Genomic DNA, 26,870 nt, shown 5'->3' on the forward strand with positions numbered 1-26,870 from the left:
GAGTCCTCCATTCATCTTGGTTTTGTAGAATCATCAGTTTTGGTGGTTCTCTAAATTCTTTTAATACACTACCCTCTAAGTTCCCCAGAGAGTGTACTTGAACTATGTCCAAGTAAATATCATTAGTGGGTATAATAGGCAGTGAAATAGTGAGGGGGATATACAACCTGAAATAAAGTAAAATTTCTCTCAATGTATTCTTATTCTGGGTTCTTTAGTGACATTGGCCCACTCCACCTCAGTAGTTTCGTGTAATGATATCCCTCCTGGAAAAATCCACTGTAAAGGTTTATCATGAAGGGTTGTGAAAGGAACGGTGATATTACATTCTATAACTGCCCAGGAACCTTCAGGCCCACTGATTGTATTTCCAGTGGAATTAACCATGAGCGATTTAGCGCCTACACCCAGAGAAATGATGGCACTTAATTTTACCTCTGTGCTCCTTTTACCCCTCTGATTGATTTCACCCATGAACATTTTTCCATTTTGATTGACCTTAACTCTTTTATGTCTCATGAAATCACACCTCTGTGCATTATTCCATTCTGGTGTTAAAGTTAGGATAATGAGTAAGCAGGTTATTGTGAATTTTCTTCCTAAGCTGTCCCCGGTCCTCATGCTGCATCTTTTCGCAGAACTGTGGAGTTTCATTTGTTTTCTGTTAAAGATGAAGCATTATGTGCTTTTTAATTGGTTGATATGGTACCACTTCAAAATTGTTTTGCCTCTTGTTTGAGTCATTTTGATAAGATAAACGGAGGGACTTGCTTTGTCTATAATATTGAAAGGCCCTTTCCAAGATGGTGTAAAGGAATGCTCCCTTTTCCCAAAATCACGAATCATTACAGAATATCCAACATTATATTCAAAGGGTCTCACCTTCTTATCAAAGTATTTCTTTACCTGCATTTTAGAGCGACCAGCATTCTGTGCCACAAACAGATTTACCTGCTGAATATAATCAGCCATATTTCCAACCCATGACTCTGTGGCTGCACCTTGTAAAACAGGATTTGTAAGGGGCAACAACAAATGACCTGGTGTACGCATTAACCTCCCTGTCATTGCCTGATAAGGGCTCACTCCAGTAGTAGAGTGAGGAGTGGACCTTATAGCCATTAAACACAATGGTAACATCTTTCCAAGCTGTGGGTTTTCCTGCACAAAACGATTTCCTCTTTCAACGGCTCCTGATGACTGTGGCCTATGCGCAATGCGTAGCTCATGTTTAATGTCCAACAATTTTTGTAACTGTTGAAACACTTTTCCTGTGAATGCTGAGCCTCTATCGCTGGCTACAACGTGAGGCAGTCCCCATCTCGAAAATAATTCAAACAATATCTTAGCTGCAATCAGAGCATTCTGATTCTTAGTTGGGAACGCTTCAACCCATTTACTAAAAACATCCACAACCACTAAACAATGAGAATATCCACCCAGCATTTTTGGGAGGGGTCCAATGAAATCAATTTGAATTTGAGACCATGGCCCTTCAGGAGGAAGTGCCGATCTCAAAAATGCTTTATTAGTAGAGGATGGGGGATTCACTTGCAAACAAGGAATACATTTTGAACATTTCAAATATACATCCTCTTTAATTGAAGGCCACCATACAGAACTCATTAACTTTTGAATAGTTCTGTCTGCTGAATAATGACCTCCGACTGGATGTGTATGAAAAATTTGAAAGAATTCCTCAGCACAATCTGGGGGAATACACACTATAGGAAAACTCACATCCTGTTGATACATTAGCAATGGTTCACTAGAATGATCTGAGGCCAAAATAGTACAATCGGCTCACGCAGTAGGCATAGGAGCTGGTTTGCCTGCTAAATGTCACTCTATCACAACCTCATAGAGTATATAAGACCTTTGAAGTGATACCAAATCATTTGGGGTGGTCACTTTAAGCGCAGAAACCTCGGGAAGACTAGGGGGTTCCCATATGTCGGATTGCTTGGCAGCCCTTTTTGCACACTGATCTGCCTGACTGTTTCTCTCTGAATGTATTGATCCTTTTGAATGACCTCTGACCTTAATAGCACAAGGGGCATTCCTCTCCTGCAGCAAGTTCCATATGTAACTTAAACTGGCATGCACAAGAGGTTTGCCATCTGTGGATCTGAACCCATTTGTTACATACAAAGGCAGCATGGTCAATGTATTTACCACTATGCACTATCAACTGTGGATATTGATCCCTGATTCAGGACACTTTTCCAAAATACAAGCAATTACGGCTAGCTCAGCATATTGAGCAGAATGCACTTTACAGGAATTCATTATTATCCCATCTGGAAACACTGCAGCAAAACCTGTGTATGCCTTACCTTGATCATGGTAAGAAGAACCATCGCAATACACATCAATACCTGGCACTGAGGTATCAGAGAGAGGATTAGGAGGAAGGGAAAGGTTAGCAGGGAGAGGACATTCATGGGGTTTGCCTTGGTACAATAGGAAGGCCGGAAGAAGTGTCGTTTGTTTGGATGTGTCCAGATCTCGCTGCATTAACATGAGTCTCTCCTGGTCGCAGTAGCAAATTTAGCGGTGTGTGTGTGGACTGTGTAATGTGACTCCCTGCAGTCCAGTTATATATGTGAAGTGTTGTAATGCCCAAAATGTAGCCAACAAATGTCTTTCACATGCTGTATATCTGGATTCAACTGGAGTAAGTACACGAGAACCATATGCAATCGGGCGTAGTTTCCCATGTTTTTCCTGACATAACACTGCTGCTAAAGCTTGATCCGTTGCTGCAACTTCCAAGTGGAAAGCCTTGGATGAGTCTGATGTGATTAGAGCAGTTACTTCCATTACAGCCTTTATTTACTGCCGCTGTATGGCTTTCAGTCCAGTGTGCCCTAATATCATCGTCTGCCACCTCCTTCTTTAAAAGATCATATAGAGGCCTTGCAACATCAGCAAAATATGGGATAAAGTCTCTCTGATATTGAACTAGTCCCAAAAATGACCGTAACGCAGTCTTTGACTCAGGTAAATTGAGTCTCTGTATTATATCGACTTTGTGCTTGTCAGGAAGTTTGCCCTCTGGTGTAATGTTTACTCCTAGGAAAGTCAGGGAGGTTTGTAATAACTGGCATTTCTTTGGGTTTACCTTGAGTCCAGCCTCTCCCAGTAGATTCAGTAGTTCCTGGAGAAGAGTCAAATGTTCCTCTTCTGTTTCCGTGGCGAGGAGAAGGTCATCTACGTACTGTAGAATGGTGCTTGGCTTGGAAAACCGTGACAACATGGCAGCCATTCGCTTGTGAAAAATAGTTGGGCTATTGTGCATGCCTTGGGCTAACCGATTCCACGTGTACTGGCGATCTTTCCAAGTAAAGGCAAATTTATATTGAGACTCTGCTGCTACTGGAATTGACAAAAAACCATTGCAGATATCTAAAGAACTAAATACCTTGGCATTTGGAGGGATTTGGGAAAGAAGGGTAGGGGTTTCTCTGACAACTGGTGCACAAGCCGGTGTAACAGAATTCAACTTACGAAAATCCAGGCAAAGTCTCCATGAGCCATCTGGTTTCTGTATGGGATATATAGGAGAATTAGTTACTGATTCACATTCTCTCAATACATCTTGCTCTAACAAAGCCTCAATCGTTTGCTGTATATAAGGCTCACTGTCTTTTGGAAGAGGGTACTACTTTTGAGGTTCATGAGCCCTTCCAGGAATAACTTCCTCCCCCTGCATTTTACCACAGTCGTGCTTATGTTTAGCAAACACATGTTCAAACTCTTGTATTATCTGTGACACCCTTGGATCACTGTGCTCCGGAAGTGAAAAGCTTTCAGGTTTTTTTATTGCATATACTGCAGGGAAGTCAGAGATAATACAATGTTTTCCTTTACCATGAAACCAGATCTTTTCATTTGCGTAGTCAATTACCACTCCATGCTGCCCCAGGAAATCAGATCCTAGAATAGAGACAGAATCAGGCAGAGTCATTAAGTATTGCATTTAAATCAAAACGTTCATTTGCAATCCACAACCCTGTTTTATTGGCTTCTATGGCTACAGCATTAGACCCCTGAAATGCTTTTAAACTTAAGGTTTTGCCTGTTGACAATGGATGATTACCGTATATACTCGAGTATAAGCCAATCCGAGTATAAGCCGAGGTACCTAATTTTACCTAAGAAAACTGGAAAAACTTATTAACTCGAGTATAAGCCTAGGGTGGGAAATGCAGCAGCTACTGCTAAGTTTCAATAATCAAAATAAAAACCAGTAAATTACATAAATTGAGGCATCAGTGGGGTATATGTTTTTAAATATTTATTTCAAAGAAAAACCATAAACTAGCTCTGTAAGTAAAGAAGAGGGTCAACAAAAATATTATGAGTACTACCCATGCTCATTGCACATTGGCAAACTGGCAGCAGACCCAGTCCCGGAGGACACATAAGGGGGAATAAGTATTGCGACTAGGAGTGGGCCAGGGTGCTGGAGGGTGTGGTTGCGGGTGACCTAATTTGCACACAAAGGACAGAGGGTGCTGAAGGGAGTCTCGAGGGACACATGGCACCCGACTCGAGTATAAGCCGAGGGACTTTTTCAGCACATTTTGGGTGCTGAAAAACTAGGCTTATACTCGAATATATACAGTATGTGGTTGTTTGGTATGTAAAATGGATATGGAGGCTCCAGTATCAATCAGCATTTTCTGGTGTGGGCCTCCTTCCACAGCAGCACTGATAATAGGGCGATTGCATCCATCTCTCCTGAACTCCACTACAGTAGAAATGGAGGCAACGCTTTCCTATGCAGAAACATTAGAGGAGTGACTGGGAACTGCGGAGCAATTCAAACTTTGAGAAGAACTGGGACCAACAATATGACTTGCAGTTTGTATTGCTCTCATTTTTTCCATCTCCCTCTTCATCTCTGCTACTTCTAGTCTTAAATCCCTGTATGAAGGGGGCAACTGGTGGTTCAGGTGCTTTTGCGTTAACATATGTACAATATGGTCGGGTATGACCCATCTGTCCACATGAAAAAGATTTAAAGGGTTCTCCCTTGACAAAGGGTCCTTTGGATATATTTGAGGGCTTAACACTGGGACCCCTTAATACTGTGGCAGGTCCTTCTACAACTGCAACTCTACCTCTATTAGACTTATTTTGCTCCTTAATTATTGCTTCTGCCCTCTTGAAGCAATTCAAAATTTTAGTGAAGGAGTTTTGGGTAGACACTGATAAGCCAACTAATCTCCTTAGATCAGTGGCAGCCCTGTTGATTAATGCACCTTTATATAGATCATCACTTGGACTGCTTTGGGCTCCATTTGGCAGGGTCAATTTATATAACTGAAACAGCCTCTCTCAAAACCCTTGTACTGACTCCCCTTTTCTGAGTGCAGTTCCCAAAAGCAACATGATGATCATATTCTTCAATCCCTAATGCTTTTAACAATTCATCAACTAAAGATTGCTTGCTTCTGGGTTCTGAGAACACAAAAGAAGGCAAGCTGTGCCTGAGGGCAATGTTTAAACAAGCGACAATGATATCGAACACATCAGTGTTAGCATTTAAATTCCTATGCACTTTTTCAAACTGCTCAATCCTTAGCTTTACCTCCACAGGATCATCACCAAGCTCTATGTGCCCTAATTCACTGCTAAATGCTTGTACCTCAGTACTGGATAAGGGTTTAGAAACAGTTGTCTCAGACACAGTAAATTCCATGGCACCTACCTGCCTCTCAGTAGAGATTGGAGCCATTTTAACCTCTTCCTCACAACTCTCATCATCATCATCACCATCTATTTCAGTAACATACACATGCTCAACTTCACAATCAGGAACCTCACATCTTGGCACATTGAATGCAGCAACCACAGCACTCTGCTTGCCTTACTGTACTTTTAGCTGGTTTATTTGAGCCTCACATTGAGAATGATCAGCCTTTGCCCTGCTGGAAGATACAGCCAGAGATCTAATTGCCCCCTCTGCATCCTTCAGCCTTTCAATAAGCCATTCATTCTCTTTACGCAACTCTTTATTTTCAGCCAAAGTTTGCTGATTGCCAACACCAATTGCAGCAGCATTTTGGGCTGAAATTCTAAAAGATTCTACAAGCGTATTTAAATGGTTTACTTTTTCTTAGAAAACTTGTTTCTGCCCCATTATATTTTTGTGCTGTTCCGCTATCCAACAGGCAGCAAAAATAAGGGCATATTTACTTTTAGATTTGTTTAATTTCTTATCAGTGACAGCCTGATTAACACATTGTTGTGCCTGCAGCCATGGATCTGTAGATCCCTGCATTACTTTCACAATGGCTTCAGTGTTTTTTACCTTAGCAATCTTTTTCAACAACCCTTCCATTGTGACTGAACTAGTAACAACACTTAAACCTTAAAACTTAAACTTAAAACCTTACAACTTAAAACTTTTCAGCAAATGTAAAGTATGTGATTTGATGCACAGTAGTACAGTTATTGAAATATCTTTCTACCAACGCCTTGCCCCTCCTGCCTGGCTCGCCAAATATGTAGGATTATAATTAATATAAAATATTAATATTAGCCTATAATATAACCAATAGGTTCTAAAAAGGGAGGTTTGGCAAAGAAAGACAATCAAATCACTGTACTCATTAAAATATCATTTATGCACAAATCAAAAACACACTAACACAAATAATGAAAAGAATGAAAATTACACACCCTTACAGAAGGGAAAAAGCATAAAAATGATTCTATACAAAAATAATAATTACAGATTGTAAACCGTAAATACCCCAAACAACCAGCAAAACAAACCTAGATTATAATCCCTAACGACATTTACAGTCTTCAACCAACAAATACTATCTGTCAAAGGCTATAATCAGAATAGTACAAACAGTAAAAACCTAATACATAAATACAATACCAAATACACAATACTAAAACCATCAGACAAAGACAGGAGAATATTTACCAGTCCCAGGACAGTAAGTCAGTCTCTCGGCCGGCAGAGTTCCTGGTTAGAGAGAGACCCCGGCACACAGCGGCCTGTTCCCCAAAACACAACCCCAGACTGCATTTTGGTCTCCCTTTTTATACTGTTTAGAGCCTCAACCCCCACAAAACATCTGGTTAAACAGGTGAAACAGAGACCCGAGTGGATCCAAGTTTCTTGTTTTAGCAACAAATGTTTCTCGCACAATATGCAAAGGAAGGCTTTTGATCCATAATCGCTCGATCTCATACCATATTTTATGACCAGCTCTTTGCATAATATATAGTCAGCCTTCATTTACACATTATGATATCATAGTTAAGTCACATCTCCATTGCCCCAGGGCAACCTGGTTACTCTGATGCTTCTGGCTATTTCCCCAGAATCTGTTGTTTATACTAAACAACCCTTTTGATCTAAGAGACTCCAGTTGTAATCAGTGTTTTTGACAACTCTCTGCCCAAACAGGTCTTATTCATCTGTCTCTTGGTCAGTGTTATATTTTAACTTAGATTATTAAATACATATGTCATTTTTATGATGGCTTACACATGGCTTATTTCTTACACAATACGCTCTAAGATTTTGGAGGCAAGCGGTAGAAGCGAGACAGGACGGGTCCAGCGTGGCCTTTTTTAAGGATAGGCTTGACACAGGCCTGTTTGAAGGAAGAGGGGAAACTTCCAGAAGTCAGAGAAGAGTTGAAGATGTGAGTAATGGCTTGAGTGTAAGCTCTGAGAAGCAGAGAAGGCGGCATGGGGTCTAGAGAACAAATGGTGAGCGGAGCCGACAATAGAAGCCGGGAGACTTCGGGAACAGTTACGGGACCAAATGAGCCAAGACATGCAGAAGGGGCTGAGGAAGGAGGAGCTGGTTAGTATTAATAGAGGGGGGAATCTGATTGCGGATGGACTCCACAAGTCCTAGGGAGAGTGCATAAAGTGAGGTAATGGGGTCTGTGAGGGACACAAGGTTATTGAAAATAGAAAACAGGTGTCGCTGGTTGGATTTATTGTTTATAAGGATGTTATAGTATTCCTGTTTAGCCTTCGACAGGGCAGAATTGAGGCAGGCCAGTAAGAATTTGGTGTGCACATTCAGCCAGGGGTGTGGGGTTTGAACCCGAGTGCGCTTAGGCTGAAGGGGTGCAAATGAGTTAATGGTGGAGGCTAGAATGCTGTTGTACTCGCTAACCAGGGTATCGGGGTCAGACATCTCATTAAAGGAGGAGAGACTGGACCTGAAAGAGCGAGCTAAGGCCGGGATTTGAATTAGTAAAGTGGGGGAAGGAGCAGGTTGGGAAGGAGAGTGAGAGACAGAAAATGTAACCAGGTGATGGTCAGAGAAGGGGAAGGGGACACTGTTAAAATCAGAAAGGGACAGATTTTTGGTAAAGACTAAATCCAGAAAGTGGCCTCCTTATGGGTCAGAGCGTTTGTCCACTGCTGGAGTTCAAAGGAGGAGGTTAGGCGGAGAAAACGTGAGGGCCAGGGTTGCGAGGGATCATCAATGTGGGAGTTGAAGTCCCCAAGGATTGATTGCAGGGCCGTCAGTAGAGAGGAAAAAACAGCCAGGTTTCAAAATCAGAGGAAGGGAGCAGGGGAGGAGGCTGACGGGGGCCTGTAAATGACAGCCACCGGTACAGAGAGAGGATGGAAGATCTGAAGGGCATGCACTTCGAATGAGTTAAACAAAAAAGCTGGGGGAATAGGAATAGGTGCAAACTGGAAACGGGAGGAGAGGAGAATTCCAACTCCCCCACCATGTCCATTGGTCCGGGGGGGTGTGGGAGAAAGACAGACCGCCATGAGAGAGCGCAGCTTCAGTGCCGGTGTCATCCTGTAAGAGCCAGGTTTCTGTTAGTGCGAGGAGATGAAATGAGTTAGAACAGAACAGATCAGGGATTAGTGTAGCTTTGTTAGTCAAGGAACGGACATTAAGAAGGGCATTTACAAAGTTGTTGTAAGAGCTGGCGTATCTGAGGGAATTTTTTTTTATTGTAATCAACACAGCATTTGTTAGCCATTGAATATAGGAAATTTGGGTCATCGGACAACATATCAACTCTTTGTAGGGAGAGGCAATCAGTACAAAATACTGCGTCATCTCCTCTCCTATACCTTGCATTCTCCAGTGCATTGGCACCTCTTGGATCACGCCCACCCATAATTATGTTGCTATTCTCTAAACCTATCCCTGACATCTCCCCAGTTTTCACTGACCTCCGCTAACACCTCAATGGTCTTAGCAACTGGAGGCCTAAGCTCTGCAGCCAGTTGATATGGAAGCCACGCTCTAAGCAAGGCACATGCATCATTATTCCCAAGTCATATTGTTTGATCACTGCTTCTAGTTTATTGGAAAGGCTGATGCATTAGTATCAAACTTTCATAATACTTGGGTCAAATTGATTTCTTGTATTTTGAGTGTTGCTGGTTCAGCAGGGTTATTTCTATCCATTGGCCTAGATGTATTATCAACTCTTGCATTCTTTATGGGGGCTAAAGAGAGATGGACTAGATAATGTTTGTGGGCTTGTGCCTAGTTCCCTATCTCTTACCTCCTTGTTCAGTAACAGGGCAGACATTTACTGGGACATCCTGGTCGTAACCAGGTTTACCGTTTTGTCTCATGGAGAGAATACAGTGCTTTTTATGTGCTAGCCATGTGTTTGCATCTTACAGCTGGTCTTTAAGAGATGCTGCAATTTCCTCACTATATCCTACCTTACTCTCCTAAACAGGTCACCTGTTCTGATCTTGCAAATAACTTGTTCTGTTCAGCTAGCATCAACACCTTCTCCCTTAGTCCATCTAATTCAGAAACATGTTCTGCAGAAGTGCCAGCTGCAACAACTACTGACTCCCAAAACGTATCTAAGGCTTCTCTGAGCTGGACTTTCTCACTGTTCCACTATACTGCCTTTTGCTCAGCAAAGCCTTTCATTTTGAGTAACATGAATATCTCATTAGCCATTTTTCTTTTACCATCTTTGGAAACTGATTACTTTTTATTTTATTATGACTGACCCTGTCAGTAGACTTTTAAACTGTGTCAAAGATTCATCTGTGATGAATTGTAATCAACAGGCATATTTGTTGACATATATTTCCACAAGTCCCATGTTTACCAACGAGAAATAAACACCACAAATATCCTACACAAACAGGGATCCACAACATGGAACTGCACCCTCGTTAGTTACTAAAGAAAAAATACAACTACGCAAACAAACAGAACTCCAGGCACAACACAATAAATGTGATAATTCCTCCTTAGTCAGACTGCACCACTCTACGGTCCACTTTCTTCTCAAATATCTGAATTTACTATTTATCCTCAAAAAAAGTCAAAGATTCAAAGCTTCACAAGTATCCTTCCTTTTTCTTTCTACTATTAAACAAGTAACAACATAAATTCAATAGTCACTTTCTGGTAAATATCAGATAAGAAAAATGTACTTGTGTTACGCTCCAGGCTTTATTTTCTGGTTAGACCTTTAACAAATCTGTTTTCTCAAATCCTCAATCAAACATTGTTTCCTTGGTTCCTATGGTTTTAGATTATCGCCCATAGGTCCCATCTGGGGTACCAAATGTTGGCTCTGCTTTATTTTGGGGTGTTTAACTATTGAACTGAGCCTGATATATAAAATAAGTGATTATATTTATTTACAAAAGAAATAAAAGGTATAAAATAAGAAGGGAAATATAACTAACAAAGTATATACAAATTATGTTAGTATACATGAGGAAGACCATTCAACCAAGCAATAACCCATGCTATCCCTTTCCCAGGACAACCACACCTAAAGGAAAGTCCCAACCAATGTAAGTTGTTTTTATGATGAGTCATCTCTTCTCAGGTTAACCAAGAGTTATATCAAGATAGGTTGCACTGCAGATCAAATCCCATTGCAGGCATTCCTCTGTTGATTCAGTGGGGTCTCCTTTCCTTGGGAGCTCTGGCCCTGCACCCACACCAGTGTGTATAGCCATTTGCATCTTTGATATGAACTGTACTGTAAGGGTTGTTTAGTTTTATGGCAGGATGTCTATTGTCCAGACTTACAGATGTCATGTGATGGAAAGGAAAGATATCTGTTAACCCTTTGTGCACATGTGGGCTCACTACTAAATACCCAAAACATTTTACCCACACATTTCTTTGTATTCGTCCAACTTTTCCTCCAGTTCAGTTTTCTGCTGTTAGTCTCCACAGTCTAAATATGACTGAAGATCTAAGAGATGAGTTGGATAGACTATTTTCCTCCCCCTCCATAGACTCCAAAGCTGAAGCGAGCTGCAATAAACACACACATACAAAGCTTTGTGGGTAAAGGTTGGCCACAGGTTTGTTGTTACAAGGGAAAATGGATGGCAGGGACTATAAAATGATGTTATATATAAAACCTTAGCATAATCAAAACAAGTTAACGTTTTTGACCATACATAGGTCATTGCCCCCTGCATGGGTGATCTAAACGAAAGGGTCATTGTAGATTCTACAAAATGAGAACTTTAGGCGATATTTGAAGCCAACGCAAACCACTGCCTCCTTTCCATACCATATCCACCCCATGGAAACAGTTTGATTTTAACCTAAGTGTCATCTACATACCTGAACCAGTGACTTGGTGTAGTTCCCTTGAATGTAAGTAAGGCCTTCCTTTCCACTTCCTTCATGTACAACTGGTGATCCCATTGCACAGCCATGTTTCTGCCTGTAAAATTGGTCCTTGTATTTGAAGGATGTGGAGTTAAGGCACAAAATCTAGCAATAAACATATTTGGTTAGGACTGAGCTTCGTTCTGCTGCTGATGGTGTTATCTTGCTGCAGTCAATTTCTTAGTCTCAATTGCCCCTGGGGTAGGTATACATGTGAACAGTGAAGTGACATCATATACCATTGCTTCTTCTGCCTCTAGTTTAACTCCATGAATCTTTGTGACAAACTTTTTTTTTTTTTTTTTGGTATGCATTTTGGTATGATGCACTGTTTAACCAACCAATGGGGCTAAGATGTTGGCCAAGTATTTTGCAATGCTGTAAGTCACTGAATTGATGCTGCTGACGAGGCCTGAGTGGGGCTCCATCTTTGGGTATCTTGGTAAGTCCATATAAGCATGGTGTAGCTTCTCTGGGGTACAGGTGGTGGTATAAAGCTCAATCAATGGCTTCCTCCTTTTCAAGGCAGTCTATCACCTTTTTCTTGTAACTACTGCTTGGGTCTCTCCTCCTTTAAAGGTTCATATGTATTGCTATCATTGATTAGAGTGGTCATTTTGCAGTGATAGTCAGTTGTGTTGAGCACAACTATTCATTGCCCTTTATCCGTTAGCAGGATAGTGAAGTTCAGGTCCTTACTAAGATGTGAGAGCTCTCCTCTCTAAATGGAGGTGTTCTGGCACTTGACAAGGCAGCTGACACTTTAGTCTGAGTTGTTCTGCTTCCTCCATTTGTATATGTTTGTTATTCATGGCAGATTCTGTGGCTCTGACTAACTCAACCACTGGGATGTGTTGTGGTGTCACTGTATAGTTTAGCCCCTTGGCTAGTACATCCTTTTCCAGCTGAGTAAGTACCGTCTGATAGGCTCTTAACCCATGTGTTCTTGGGTGCCTCATCTTTCCTTCAGGTTAGTTCCTCTGTTCTTTTTCAAACTGCTGCTTCGTGACAGTAAGGTGGTGAACTTGCCATATGTGCATGTTAAATGAAATGAACCACCCTTTTTTCAGAGTTGTTCAATCTTTTGTTTGAGGGCCTCCGTGGTGAAGTTGATCTGTCTAACCTGTTTATTTAGTAGATGTTTTTGGGCCTTCTGTAAGATCTTGTTGGCTTTGTGACCTTTTACAGTGGTACCCAGGTACAGGCTACAATGGTGAGTCCCTGAGATTAAAGCATAGATGGTTTCGATAGTCTGCAAGTTTTCTTGCTGTTCTTTCATATTCCCGAACCAGTTTTTAGAGTATTCTCTCTAAAAAATATAAAGTGTTATGTGGGTTTCTTATATGTAAGACTAAACTATGGCTTCATTAACAAATAGTGACATCTCTGAAGAGTAATTATCTTCTAAAACATCTTATGCTTTCTGTGATTCTTACCACCTATTCTATTACCTTTATAAGATCAACCATAAAAGATGATGTATCAAACTATACTACAATGTATAAGGATAAAAGAATATATTATAATATCACCATAAGAGCTGACCCATATCAAAACCACATTTGTTTTGATTATTCATTGATCTCAACAGGATCACCTTTGAAGGAAATTGTGAAACTGTTTTTCACACATCTCTGCTAGTAGGTAGTTCCGGTTACTAACTACTTTTGTAATATGATCCATTGCTATAGATAACTTAAAGATCCTGGCATGAAAAATAAAAATATCTTTGACATGAATGTGAAAAAATATGATCCAAGTTATTCTAAACGAAAGGCAAAATGAGGAATATGATAGCAATTCATTCAAGCCAAAAAATGGATTGTGTTTAGTTTGTGTATCCAATGTAGTTCTAATTGAAGTAAAAGTTTTTCGCAATCTCCCCTCCCGGGTTGGAGGAGGAGCATCATCAACAACCATAGTCCTAAGGCTTGCCAATGTTTGTTTTAGGAAATGAGAGGCAATGGGAGTATCTGCTTTGCTGGTGTCAAGTGCTGCTCTGATCTGTGATGAGCCATCTGGTCACTGAATGTAGTGATTGTTTTGCCCACATAAAACTGTCCACAAGGGCATTTGATGAAATAAATAATATACTTTGATGTACAGGTCAGTCTGTTAAATGAAAATAGTCTTACCGGTATGTGGATGGTTAAAAGATGCTCCAGTGATCAGATTACTGCATGATGTGTGTCAGGGAGACGCCACTCACAGATGCGCCTGACACCGGGACGGGGAACAAGGGGTTACACTCAGTCACCATTCACCCAGGTTAGACTAACATCAAGCACCCCCAAACCAACCACCGCCCCAAATACAACTATTTGCTGCTACCATCTATCATTAACAGGTGATAGAAACCTAATTACCCAAATATCATACCCAAACTTTCCTACTGCAGTGAGGGATAGTTCTACTACTTCCACACACACCAACGGCCACGGTTAGTTTACAGACACACTGTCCTACTGACAGCCCACTAGCTAATTAGCACACACACAACCAAGCAGTTAATACACCTCTAGGCCTGAGCAGTCATACAAGGTACGTGGGAATCGATATAAAGATCTTACAAAAGAGACATATACAAACAGTAAATAAAAATAAAAGGGGATAAAAACAGAAAAATCCTAAGTACATTACCAAATATCTTGTGCCCTCTGAGGCAAAAGGTTGAAAGTCCTGAGCCCATCCCCCAACATATTGGGACCTCAGAATGAGCTATCAGCACCTGGGTGTGTACCCTTTTTATCCTTCCTGCTGGGCCCCTCCCTCATTACCGTATGCATGAGGGGGAAGTGCCCAGGAACTTGTCACATGACCCCCCCCCCCAGGTTACAAAGTTCACGCCCCCATCCAATGAGAAAGGTGAGGGGGTGGGTCATCATTTGCTAACTGGCTGTTCTGTTGAACAGCTATCCTTAAATACTTATGGGTGTTCCCCAGAATTATAGAACCATGTGTATTATGTGGGAAATGGAATTCTCTTTTCATAGACACCAAACACCCCAGGCCTAACCCATATTATTCTGGTTTTATCAGAACATTGGATGATCCAGCAAGGGATCATCATAACACGGGAGTGTTTGGAGTCTGTGGGGAGCTCTAGCTACAAGCTAATGACTGGGCGCCATCATTTTTATCTTTAGTAAAAGATATTTATTTTATGGGCCCAGAGAAATATTAGCTAAGAATCTGCTACCCCCCCCCCCCCACTGTAGCACAGGTATGATAGTTTGGTTACCCTTGTTGATTTATTCTGGCTCTTCACACTTCACCAGCCAGCCCGACTTAAGTGTCATTTAGGGGGTATTTGTGAATTACCCCCTACCATGAGGGGTTTCCTTCTAATGTGGATTTCAACCAGACTTTGAAATTTTAACCCTTTACACTGCTACAACATGACAATGTGATACAAGGACATCTATAACATCCAAGTTTCATTGTGTTAAGCCACATTGTGGACTTCTCCATTTGATAGCAATGTAATGGGTCTGTTTTTACCAATAGGTCTAAGGCTTTACTCTAGTCTGTAGGCTACACGGGGATGATTTCTAAAGATTGGTGGGAGGGCTAAAATGTGGCAGTTTACTTACTGATGAGTCGTTTGTTTTGAGTGTATGTAAGGGCTCTTTCTTTACAGTTAAGCAGTAATTGAAGGTTGTATCCCCCATTGGGTAAAGTGATCGATCAAGTCATCCAACTGCTTGTGTAGTTGTGGTAATGCAGATTTATTCCTCACCATGGATAACATTTGTGAGAAAGGAATACTTTTCAGCAGATGTGGTGGATGACATGATGTATGGTGCAGTAGAGCCTTGTGATCAGTCTCCTTCCTATATGTTGTGGTGGTCAATCCGAGATTGGCAAGTGAAATTGTGAGATCCAAAAATTAAATTTGTTGATCATCAATGTGAAACATATGGTGGATGGAAGTGAGTTGAGTTCCTTAATCATGTAGGAGTTGTTCAGTTGTACCTGTCTAGAGTAAAAACAGATCATCGATGAAACAAAATATTCTGTATATGTGTACTCCCATATGTGGGAATAATGTGAGTCTGTTCATAATGTGACATGAATAAGTTGGCAAACAAAGGGGCAACATTGGAACCCATACTTAATTATAAAAAATATGAATTCAAACTTAAAGTAATTCATGGTTAAACAGTAATTCCAGTAGGAAATCAGAATTTGGCCGTTGTCGACCTGGAGATTTGGAGAGAGCTTCTTTTACTAAATTTAAACCCTCCTTACTCAGTATAACAGTATACCAGGAGGAGACATCCATGGTGACAAGTTTCACATTGGTTGGTAAGGGGCATGCTTTGTATAGTTTGTTCAGAAAGTCCCCCGAGTCTTTAATGTACGTAGGTGTATTATGGACCACTGGTTGTAAAAAATGGTCTACAAACATGGCCAAGGGTTGCAGTAAGGAGTCACGGGCACTCACAATTGGATGTCCAGGTGGGGACGTAACTTATGAATTTTAGGAAGTGTGTGTAGAATGGGGCAAATGGGAAAGTTGTTGGTGAGATGGGTTTTCATTGAGAAAGCCAAGGGTGAGACCCATCTGTAAGGTATGGTCAATCCTACATTTTAATTTCTGTTGGATCCACTGGTAGTCGCTCATACAACTAACTCATCTGTTAATTGTCTTGTGATCTCTGAGCGGTAATCAGTGTAGTTTTGTATGACAATCAATCCGTCCTTGTCCACTGGTCTGATCACAATATTGGAGTTATTGGCCAGGGTTTGTATTGCTTCTCTCTGACCTGCTTTAGGTTCGGGAAGGATTTATTGCAACTATGGTCTTTCCGGGTTTCATCAATCAATAGCCTTGTAAATCTGGAGACACCCTTGCCCATATTAGGCAAAATTATATGGGACCTGCTTTAAATATATATTTATGTGAAAGATACTTTGCATTTACAACAACCCTGAAACCTTTGGTTAATTAATACAAATCTTGCAAACCTTGCATAATTTAGGTCAAATTAACACAAACCCTTTGATTTCATTTCTACTAACCATTTTAGTAAGAGAATAGCTGCTTCTCTCCTGACCTGTATGGGATGTGCTGGTCAGTTTGGGATTGCAGCTGTTGCTATTCTGTATACCGCAGTCACATATTGTGAATCCCTATTCATCTGACTCTCCTTTTCTCATAGAATTATTTTTAATAATTCTATTTGTACATCGACGTAAACTGAAGCGTTTCCCGATTAAGTGCCCCATTTTTCTGCAGAAACGACAAACTGAAAATTCATAGGAATTAGCTTATTTAGATCTGCTCCTCTCAGGGATCCTATCTGCTTGTCAGTAGATTCTGAGCTGCGTGACAGAAGTTCTATATCTATACTATAGTATCTATATTTCTCAATATAAGCTATTGTTTCTTGGAAAGACCTACAACTGGATGCATGAACAACAGCTACAGGATCAAGAAATATACATTTTTGCACAAATTCATTGATCGTGGCCTTGGGTGCTGGTTGATTTACATCGGTAATTCTATGACCTGTAGGCTTTTTCAAACATTGCTGCAAATGCAAAAACCTCATCCTGTAACTTGCATGTCTCAAATCTACTGATCAGTTCTGCAGAAGGAATCTCACCATTAGTAATAACAGTTGTTTGACTATTTAATTCTGGCAACTGACTTGTTATATACACAGGTAGCCATCTTCCAAACATGGTACGTCTCAAATATGTGACTATTTTCTATCAGTTCTGCGCTTATCAAACTTTGGAAAGGTCTCAGCAATTTTTAACATGTTTTTAAACTTTTAATTTTAACTTTGCCGTTTGATAAGCTAATTCTGGGCCATTAATATCCGGCATACTCTGGGACTGTGCCTGTATATATATAATATATTACTCTTTTTTGCATGTTTGTCACACAATGTTTCTGATCATCAAACACATTTAACTATTAGTCAAAGATAACACAAGTAAACACAAAATGCAGCTTTCAAATGGGGTTTTTTATTATTTAGGGAGAAAAAATATCCAAACCTACATGTGAAAAAGTAATTGCCCCCTGAACCTAATAACTGGTTGGGCCACCCTTAGCAGCAATAACTGCAATCAAGTGTTTGCCATAACTTGCAACGAGTCTTTTACAGCGCTCTGGAGGAATTTTGGGCCACTCATCTTTGCAGAATTGTTGTAATTCAGCTTTATTTGAGGGTTTTCTAGCATGAACCGCCTTTTTAAGGTCATGCCACAACATCTCAATAGGATTCAGGTCAGGACTTTGACTAGGCCACTCCAAAGTCTTCATTTTGTTTTTCTTCAGCCATTCAGAGGTGGATTTGTTGGTGTGTTTTGGGTCATTGTCCTGCTGCAGCACCCAAGATCGCTTCAGCTTGAGTTGACGAACAGATGGCCGGACATTCTCATTCAGGATTTTTTTGGTAGACAGTAGAATTCATGGTTCCATCTATCACAGCAAGCCTTCCAGGTCCTGAAGCAGCAAAACAACCCCAGACCATCACACTACCACCACCATATTTTACTGTTGGTATGATGTTCTTTTTCTGAAATGCTGTGTTACTTTTACGCCAGATGTAACGGCACACGCACCTTCCAAAAAGTTCAACTTTTGTCTCGTCGGTCCACAAGTTATTTTCCCAAAAGTCTTGGCAATCATTGAGATGTTTTTTAGCAAAATTGAGACGAGCCTTAATGTTCTTTTTGCTTAAAAGTGGTTTGCGCCTTGGAAATCTGCCATGCAGGCCGTTTTTGCCCAGTCTCTTTCTTATGGTGGAGTCGTGAACACTGACCTTAATTGAGGCCTGCAGTTCTTTAGATGTTCTGATGTTGGCCTTTTGTGGCCTCTCGGATGAGTTGTCTCTGCACTCTTGGGGTAATTTTGGTCGGCCAGCCACTCCTGGGAAGGTTCACCACTGTTCCATGTTTTTGCCATTTGTGGATAATGGCTCTCACTGTGGTTCGCTGGAGTCCCAAAGCTTTAGAAATGGCTTTATAACCTTTACCAGACTGATAGATCTCAATTACTTTTGTTCTCATTTGTTGCTGAATTTCTTTGGATCTTGGCATGATGTGTAGCTTTTGAGGTGCTTTTGGTCTACTTCTCTGTGTCAGGTAGCTCCTATTTAAGTGATTTCTTGATTGAAACAGGTGTGGCAGTAATCAGGCCTGGGGGTGACTACAGAAATTGAACTCAGGTGTGATAAACCACAGTTAAGTTATTTTTTAACAAGGGGGGCAATCACTTTTTCACACAGGGCCATGTAGATTTGGAGTTTTTTTTCTCCCTTAATAACGTAAACCTTCATGTGACCCTTGGAAAGCTTCCAAACCTACTTTCTGCCCAGTGGACAATGGATGAGATTGTGGGTGTAAGGCAGGGATCCCCAACCTTTTATACCCGTGGGCCACATTCAAATGGAAAAAGTTTCGGGGAGCAACACAAACATGGAAGAGGTTCCTGGGTGTGCCAATAAGAGCTATAATTGGCTATTTGGTAGCCCCAATGTTGACTGGCAGCCTACAGAAGGTTCTATTTGGCAATTACACATGGTTTGTATGCAACCAAATCTTGCCTCCTACACTGAAATTCAAAAATAAGCTCCTGCTTTGGGGACACTGGGAGCAACATCCAAAGGGTTGGTGAGCAACATGTTGCTCACGAGCCACTGGTTGGGGATCACTGGTGTAAGGTATGAATGATGGAAACAGAAGCGCCTGTATCAATTAACATGGATTGCTGTGGGCCTCTCTCAACAGCTGCTGAAATTACAGGACGATTCCATCCATCACACCTGAACCCTACTACAGGCAAAATGGAGGCTGCTATTTCCTATGCTGATGAAGTTGTGATTTGTTCTGTGATTGATACAACTCTAAGCTTATCAATATCCTTTCTCATGTTAACCAGCTCTTGTAGTAATTGTTCGTTTGATATACTTGACTGGGCTGGCATTGCATTTGCTTTTAAGAAGACAATTATTTATAATGTGGCCTAAATGACCACAGCTGTGACACTTGGGGTCTCCTAATTTATAGTTTGGGGGTCTTGCTGAATTATATGGTTTTGTAAGAGGACCTTCCACTGCCGCAACTTTACCCCTGGAACTTCTCTGTTGTTCCCTTACCATTAACTCTGCCCCTTTTAAACAATTAATTATCTCACCATATGCATTAGATAAGCTTACAGTAAGACCTACCAACCGACAGATCTCTGAAGTTCCAGTGAAGTACTGTAATGGCTGTGATGCTGCTGCTCCTCTTACGAATATAACCCCTTTGACCGGGTCTCAAGCGTGTCCAGAAAAGTGTGAAGGGAGCGCATGTATAAAGTGAAACAAAACAACTGATAGTGTGATAACGTTTTGAAACTTTGTTCAAATAACTAAACCAATCACCTTGTTGTGTGTGAAACAAATTACTATATCCACCACTGTGTGTAGTGACTCAAAAGGCTCACCAGAGGGCGATGAAGTCAAGCTCAACAGTGGGAAACCAGGTTAGATGTAGGCAAATCCCCAGTTCAAACGGTAAGAGGAAAAAACGCCAAATAGTGTAAAATCACTTAATATAAAATTTCTGCTAAAAATAAAACTACTTACAGACTGTAGAAAGTAATCAGGCAAATAAAACTCAACGAGTTTCGCGTACCGCGGTACGCTTCATCAGGAGTATATCCACACAGTGGTGGATATAGTAATTTGTTTCACACACAATAAGGTGATTGGTTTAGTTATTTGAACAAAGTTTCAAAACGTTATCACACTATCAGTTGTTTTGTTTCACTTTATACATGCTATCCTCTAAGTCTGCTCGTCCTGGTCTCTGTACAGTAAAACTGTACATAGCATAAAGACGATCAGAGAATGCTTGAATGGGTTCCCCTTTCTTTTGTAAGCAGTTTACAAATGCATTGTGGGCATAACTTTCATCCCAACCCAAAACCTCCAACACAGCATTCACCAAAACATCCAACAAATGAGTTTTGTAAACTGACCCAGGTATACTTGCTTTAATGCCCCGATCCAGACTACTTACTACAACGTCAAAAACATCACCATCCCCACAATCAACATGGGACTTCTGAAAGGTTTGAATACGGAGCATGGTCTCTACTGGATCATCACTTATTCTAATGAGTCCAAGCTCCTTACTCAGAGTACCTATGTCTGAGTTGGATAGTGGTGTTTCAACTCTTGATCTACCTACTTCTTCCCCATCAGTCCCAGTTTCAATATGCACAGTTACTGGAGCCATTGGGGCAGAAGCACAGTTATTTAGACTGGTATTCTGTTGACTGGGCTCTAACAAATCCCAGTTAATATCAATGAGACTTTGATCTGTACCTGGTGTGTTAAAGACTGTCCCAACTGTTCCTTTAACTCAAGTATTTGAGCTTGGCATTTTGAATGGTCACTACTGCCGTGGTTTTCTAGAGACTGAGAGATATCTAATAGCACCCTCAGCATCCTTTAACCGAGACAATAGTTGCCCATTCTCCTTTTGCAACATTTCATTTTGCTGAGCAGTTTTATAGCGCCCCATGCTCATGGTGGATGCATTACTGGCAGTGATCTTTAGCATCTCTATTTTATCATTTAAATCTTTTACTTTTTCCTCTCTTTGAGAGCTTTAAAATTCCCAGCAATCCAACATGTAGAGAATAATAATGCTCTCCTTCCTTTCTTTTGTGAAAGTTGCTTTTCTTTAATTGCAACAGTCACAATCTTTTATTTGATACCAGGGATCATCTGCCTCCTGCATGCACCTTGTAAGCTCCTCTGTATTTTTAACTGTTGCTAACTTTTTGTTAAATCCTTCCATTTTTCCTACTAAACAATTTATGTTCAGCAAATATATATTTCCAATGTCAGTGATTTCAATGCCACTCTAATATCTGCCTCCTGCCTGGCTCGCCAATTATGTAAGATTATTAATATAACTAAAGTTCTACAGTATAGGGTGGCAAAGAGATCACTGAACGATAAGTGTAAAAAATGATTTTATATTAATTGGAAACAAATATTTACATAAACATAAATCATAAAGCAGATAAAATGGATAAACAATAGACTTCAATAACACAAAATCTCATACAAAACAATAAACTACAAATATACACAATACTAACTTAACTAAATACACTCAAATGAAACACAGGGACCCAACCACCTAAATAATAATAATATCCCACACCACACCTTATAAACACACTCTATGAAACCTTAACTCTAGAATATTATACAGCCTAAGTATCCCTCTCCTTAGGTTTGATAAGTGCCTGGTCCGTGATGTCAGGATTCCCTCTGATCTGGTACTGTGGTCACTCCTCTCCTGGCCCTGAGTCTACCTATGCCCCACTGAAACCAACCTATATACAGGAGAGAGGGGTGGATTCTAGAACTTTCTAGAAGTCTCTCCTGATTGGTCCATTTGAATGATGCTAGCACATACCAGTCAGTTACAGGAAGTTACCCATCCTCCATTTTGGATATTTCATGTCATGTTTGCGTCTCCGCAATGTCTCATTCCTGGCTAACTGATTATGTATATCACCAGGGATCCATTCAGTGATGGCTCCAGTGTCTTTCACCCTTTGATAATGTTAATTAGAGTTTAGGGGTGACCGAACCTTTCCCAGAGCAGTACCTTTGTTTCCCCAAATTAGGAACCTCCTATTGTTTGGACCAGACACCCAGATGCTAAGCTAATAAGGCTGTTTCCTCTACTAGAAGAAAAGGTTTCATTATTGATTTAATAAAATATAGGAACCCACAATATATATCTATATTTTACCAGAATCTTACAAGTGACTCACATGTATGAAGCCCTTTAAGTAGTCCACTAGCGATGACGTAAATAGTCCCACAGCGCCATCTAGAGATCAAATCTCAAAACTAAATGCACGAACTTCATAGCATGTCTCATATCGATTAGAAGTATAGTTAGGTGTCAATTGGATGTAAATAATAACTGAAATAATGATAGTATAATAGATTAGATTAACAGATCAACAGAAGTATATTCCATATAGCTCAAAATATAATAAATAGTGTATAACTGAAACCTTCATTCAGTCCTAAGGGTGATTTAGTTTGCAATCTGTAGATCCACTGGCATTTTTTTCTTAGTAAAACCTTATCTATGTCACCTTTCCTTGTGCCGAGTTGTACTTTCTCAATGCCAAAGAATCTGATTGCTTGTATATCTGATTTGTGAAAGTCTCTGATGTGCCTCGCCAGGGGAGTATCAACCTTCTGCGTAATTGTCCCTATGTGCTCCAGAACTCGTTTCCTTAATTCTCTGAAAGTCTTACCCACATATAGTTTCGGACAACTGCACATCCCTATGTATATGACCCCTGACGTCCGGCAGTTAAAAATCTTCAAAATCTTCCAGGAATTGGAAAGTATCTTTTTCACGTCATTCCATTGGTTGCTAAATGTACCTATGCACTTGATCTGTTGGGAGTGTTGGGATGGCTCTGCCCTTTGGTCCCACAACAGGGTACAACGATCAGTGTCAAGCACCCTTCGATAGGCCCTCTTTAAGCATCGATTCGGATATACCCTTTTTAGAAACCTAGCTCGTAGATCTAATGCTTGTTTTTTGAAGTCCTCCAAATTGGAACCATTTCTCCGTAGTCTAAGGTACCATTTTTCAGTGGAGCTGGATGGAAACTAGAATAATGAAGTAAGCTATTTGTAGCTGTTGGTTTACAAAAGATTGTGATTTCAATATGTCCCTCACGGTTAGCATGTAAAGAGAGATCCAAAAAAGGAAGACTCTCCTTCCCGAAATCACTGGTAAAGTGTTAACCCTATCTGATTCTGATTCAGCAGGGACATCAAATCCTGAAAATCTTTGTAACACCTATTTGGCCTATTTAAGGACAAATCCAGGCTAGTAGTGTAATGGAGAGCATGGGTTACATGCGATACTTTATACAAAGGAGTGAGCCTCCTCTATATGGGAGAATTAGGATGGAGCGAGGGTGTAGTTGAACTAAAACTAGCTGAGGTGTGTAGTGCAAATAGAGAATGATGGACGTCAGAGGATTCTTATGATGAAATAATAACTGGTTTATTGTACAAGGCAACTGGATAGTGCAGCAGGGTATATACTCAGTCACAGCAGTACAGGAATTGGTCACAATGGATACAGCAGGTGTGACCCTTAAGGCACAGTATAACCCACTTTAAGGATATGCAGAGTATTAGCTGTATGCCAGGAATGGATGCCCTTTACTGGAACGGATCCCCTCCAGCCAACTATGGTTCAGGGTAAGGTACTGCCTGAATTCTGCGTCTTAACTGTGGTCCCTACAGCAAGGCATACAGAGCCTGGGTTAGACTAAACCCTTACAGTCTCCTTTGATGGGGCTAGTGCTGCCCATACTAAATAAGCTGACTATGCTCACCACTCCTAGAGGGCGCTATTACATGAACTGACTGTGCTGGCTTTATCTCATTCACGGGGCGCTGTCCCCGACTTACAAATCAGCAGTTCTCCTTACTGGGGCCGGATGCCTCAGGCTCAGTGACGTGCAGCCTTGAGACAACAGCAGCCAAAGAGGAAGACACTATATAGTCTGCCAAGGGGAGTGGTCAACCTGGCTAAACCTATAGGGGGTAGCCTAATACTGTAATCTGAGTGTAGAGGGCTCTGCCCTATTACAGCACAGATTAGGAAAAGATAAGGGATAACACCATAGGGAGCATAACCCTATGGGTCCCTACATTCACCCGGGGGAAGAATCCATTCCGACCCGGCAATGGTAAATAACAATAAGTACACTTTTTAAGCAATAACATTAGTGCATTGATTTAGTGCAAAAATACAGTACCCATACATCCGTTTCTGATACCCTCTCCTGAGGAGTATCCGGTACATTGGATAACTGCAAAGAAAAGTTAGGCACATACAGCAACTTTTGTTTCGTTACTAGTTACGTTTCTGTAAACCATATACAATCATGAGTGTCACAAGGGATCACTCAGGCACTTTACTTATAGATCCTTGAAATACCATCTGGCTCTGCAACAGAGGTATAACAGGCAAATACTTAGAGCAAATCTTGAGTCACCTTCCTGACCACTACAGGGGTGCTCAGGCACACACTTACACATGGGAACGATCCTGCCTTCACTCAGGTGTCCCCAGGCACATGCTTGGCTGTAAAGAAATGTTAGTGGGCACAATTTAAACTGTGACACATTCCCACCCATCAACTTTATTAAGTCCAGGCCTTTCCACCCCAACCCAGTGTTCATGAATCTCCCGACATGCACTCCGTAGGTGTGGATCAGGCAATGGGTCCTACCCTTGGTGAGGTAGGTTGAAGTAGAAGTTGTAGTGGGGTGGGGCGCAGCAGTCTTTGTTCACCCAACTATATATAATTTTACAGTCTCTCCTAAAGGTAGAGAGATCCAAACTTTAAAAGGAAAAGAACAAGTCCATCACTGTGGACATGAACTGAAATGTTTGGGTCACACCCTATGGCAGCAATACCGGCAGTCCCTTTAGGAGTGTGCCCAATTGGTGGGTGTTGCCCTTAACCTTTAGGGAAACCTATCCCACCTCCCACCCAGGGGAAAATCCCATCTGTGAGGGCATCTAAACCGGCATGGGATTTTCAATGGAGGTTACGATCATATTTGTCCTTTGTAACCTTGAAAGACACATAATAAGCCGGATGGGGCTTATCTATTTTTGCTCCTGAAGGGAGGTTGGACAATAGCGCAAAATTGCGGTCCTTCTGGAACTTCCCACAGGACCGAACGCCATGTTTCATCACGGTGCAACCGAACCACCACTCTCAGGCCAGGTTCGCTAAATATTCTGCATCCTGGTTTCTCTTAGTCGCGTGCTGGTGCAGGAGGCCTCCAGGAACCAAACCTTCCCTGTGGATTAATACGCCGTAGAGCCACTCATCCAGTAGTCTCTCGACTTCATCAAATACCCACTCAGGGGCATAGGGCATGTAAAAGCCCCACATCTGGTAGACTCGTTCATTGATGAGCCTCTGGATCCACGAGACCGCCCTAAACTTTCCAGGATCAGCCCTCCCTTGGGCAACCCAGCAGGATGTATCCTTGCTGACCGCATGTGGAGGAGGTGGAATAGTAGGCCAACCTGGCGGATCACTGGAGGGTCTCTCATTCGGTCTAGGCGGCTCAAAAGGGCGATGCTCCTCATCAAGGGTACTCTTAGGAAGAGGACCAAAATCCATCGCCATCCAATTGGGAACTTGGCATTGTCGGGCCAGCTTGCTGCTAATGAAGATGCCACTCCCAGTAGATGGGGTGGAGATTACACTTTCTCCTTCTGGAGTGGGTGATCGGGATCTTCCCCTTCCCACAGCCAATTTGAGCAGGGCAAGCTGGGACTGCACCTCTGGTACAGTCGTGGAAATGTTGGAGGATGGTGGGAACTCTGTCTCCCGTTCACTCGGCCATATGCCCTCTGAAGCCATCACAGAAATGGCATCAACTTCACCCTCTGGGCTAACCGACCTGGATGATACCCTTTTTCCTTCCAGCTTTGGTGTTGGGGATGGCTGCAATGGGTACAAAGCTGTCAGTGAAGGTGTTTCTGATCTGGGGGTACCGGGTGTAGAATTAGGTCCCTTCCTGACCTCCATGGGTCTTACCCAGCAGCGGGTCTGGCAGAAAGGACAACAGTCCTCCAGCTCTTTCCAGGCCTGTACGATGGCTTTTCGGCACCTCACGCATTGTGGCTCCACCACTACAGTGCCATCCTCAGACATACTCTCCCCATAGGTTCCTAGCCACACTAGGCGCTCGTGGAGGGGGATTTCTTTCTCCACACTTTCTGGAGTAGTTTGGCGTGGCTCGGTAGCCTCAGCCATGACTGGTAAGATAAAATGCGCTCTGCACCCGCAACAATATAGTTCTGACCCGTGGCACAAACTATCCCAGACGGATAAAGCAGCCTGTAAGCGCGTCTGGGGGTCAATAGTCAGACTTGCAGGGTAGTGCGGTTTCAATCAGAAGGACCCGGTCGCCTCCGCAATCCGGGATTGGTAAGATTTGTAGCGTGCCGTTAGCTGTTATTATGTCGGTCGCAGCCGCGATCCGATCAGTAGGGCCGCTAGCAGGGGTAGCCCACAGCCGTGGGGTACTCACTGTTGTATAGATGCGCTTTGCGCCGTCACCCGGGCAGCAGCCGCTGGCCCTGGTGTAGGATGCCGACGTCAGTCCCAAATCTGCAGCCGCAGCAA

At 41.8% G+C, this 26,870-nt stretch overlaps 1 pseudogene; it reads right to left on the minus strand.

Moving 5' to 3' along the window:
• The window catches only part of LOC100489480, a 50,138-nt pseudogene extending 24,717 nt beyond the window's left edge, over nucleotides 1-25,421 (minus strand).
• Nucleotides 25,422-26,870: the final 1,449 nt, after the last annotated feature.

The sequence above is a fragment of the Xenopus tropicalis genome, chromosome 5, assembly GCF_000004195.4.
Source record: "Xenopus tropicalis strain Nigerian chromosome 5, UCB_Xtro_10.0, whole genome shotgun sequence".
NCBI classification, from domain to species: Eukaryota; Metazoa; Chordata; class Amphibia; order Anura; family Pipidae; genus Xenopus; species Xenopus tropicalis.